This window comes from Octopus sinensis, linkage group LG4 (genome assembly GCF_006345805.1).
Source record: "Octopus sinensis linkage group LG4, ASM634580v1, whole genome shotgun sequence".
Classification (NCBI taxonomy): Eukaryota; Metazoa; Mollusca; class Cephalopoda; order Octopoda; family Octopodidae; genus Octopus; species Octopus sinensis.
Window position 1 is genome coordinate 114,755,222 of NC_043000.1, and position 2,131 is coordinate 114,757,352.

General features: G+C 38.9%; 1 non-coding gene across 1 annotated transcript; it reads left to right on the plus strand.

Moving 5' to 3' along the window:
• The first annotated feature begins 897 nt into the window (after positions 1–897).
• LOC115211349 lies at positions 898–1,001 on the plus strand. Its single transcript, XR_003881617.1, has one exon. It is a non-coding gene; the product is annotated as a U6 spliceosomal RNA (small nuclear RNA).
• The last annotated feature ends 1,130 nt before the right edge of the window (positions 1,002–2,131 follow it).

A 2,131-nucleotide genomic window follows, 5' to 3' on the forward strand; every position in this document is an offset into this window, starting at 1 on the left:
CATAAATATACATGTACATATGCATACATGCATGTATATAGTATGTATGTATGCATGCATATGTTGAATTGTTAGCTCCTGCACGCATTTTTTTTCTCTCCTTGTTTCTCTCCGTGTTTCTTTTCTGTGTATCTTTCTGTTGAAGAGCGTAGGCTCGAAACATAAAAGACTTGTTTTATTTCTATTCCTGAGCACCATACTAATACAATTGTTTGTTTGTACCCCACCTGCCTTGGTCTTTTGTTTATTTTCGTAAAGCTTCTCATTAGATGCATATACATGTATATATGCATATATATATATATATATATATAGAGAGAGAGAGAGAGAGAAAGAGAGAGACAGAGAGAGAGAGAGACAAATAAATTAAGGTACCAAAATACCAGCTTGCTAGAAATAGGAGTCAACACTCCAAAGCCACAAGTTTCTCACTATTAAGAAACACGCACGGTGAATGCAACGAATATAATAAAAATAGGCTTTCCCTTTGCATAAACCACAAAGCAAGAACAGATATCTTGGTGGCAATTGGTTTCACCTTTTGTGCGTTAGCACTTATGGATCATCAGCCAAGCTTACTGTATTCATCTATTTTCCAAAATATTCATTTCGCTACACCATGTGTGATTGTTCACTTGAATGTTGGTGCCACTCATGCTGAGTTCAAATCCTACCAAGGTCAACTTTACCTTTCGTCCTTTTGGAGGTCAATAAATAGAGTACAAGCAAAATACTCCCTCTCCCCCCCCCCTCTCTCTCTGGAAAGTGCCTTAAGTCAGATCTGGACTGAGATCTGATTTGACACTAGTGGATTTAAAAATGCCTGAAACATGTCCCAACACCCCACCCATGACAACTCCATCAGAAGATAAGAACTCAAGACTAAGCAAGACACTAGCAAAATAGGTGGTACATATTCTAAAATTGGAATGATACAGAGAATATTAGCCTGGCCCCTGCGCAAGGATGACGCACAAATTCGTGAAGCGTTTTATATTTTTCTAGGCACAGGAGTGGCTGTGTGGTAAGTAGCTTGCTTACCAACCACATGGCTCCGGGTTCAGTCCCACTGCATGGCACCTTGAGCAAGTGTCTTCTGTTATAGCCTCCATCTACCAAATCCACTCACAAGACAAGTGTTTTCTACTATAGACTTGTGAGTGGATTTGGTAGATGGAAGCTCATCGTATACATACGTATATATGTATGTATGTATGTGTGTATGTATGTATGTATGTATATGTTTGTGTGTCTGTGTTTGTCCCACCAACATCGCTTGACAACCGATGCTGGTGTGTTTACATCCCCACCACCTAGCAGTTCGGCAAGAGAGACCGATAGAATAAGTACTAGACTTATTAAGAATAAGTCTTGGGGTCGATTTGCTCGACTAAAGGTGGTGCTCCAGCATGGCCACAGTCAAATGACTGAAAAAAATAAAATAAAAGCTAATAATTGATTAATAATGCATGGCTTGATTGATGGGTTAAGGCATATCACTTGACCAACATACTTCACAGGACATTTTCTTGAGCAGAGAAAGGTTTTTGAGAAAAATGTCTAAGAAAACGATATATAAAACATATACAAAAGACACAAATAATTTCACACGATATTTAAACTGTCATGATACTGGGTCATGTCTGTCTTCTTCGGCTGAGAGCAGAGACATTCGTATTTTCTCTCTTAAAAAATCATACTATTTTAACACATTGTTAGATGTTATTGTGTGAAGTTTACAAGTTGAGTTGTTTACCATTGTATTGAGAAAGTTTTCCATCAACTACATTTTGTATTAGTCTATTGATATGGGGATAGGGGTGATATAAAATGTCTACCTGAAATTGTATGTAACGTCACTTTTCTTTAGTCTCAGGTCCGCCTATATCAAAGAGGTTCATGAACAAAGATGATCCAACCTGACATACTAGAAGTAACTGCCAAATCACCTTCAAAATCACACATTAGGTGCAGGAGTGGCTGTGCGGTAAGTAGTTTGCTTACCAGCCACATGGTTCTGGGTTCAGTCCCACTGCATGGCACCTTGGGCAAGAGTCTTCTACTATAGCTTCGGGCCGACCAAGGCCTTGTGAGTGAATTTTGTAGACAGAAATTGAAAGAAGCCTGTCGT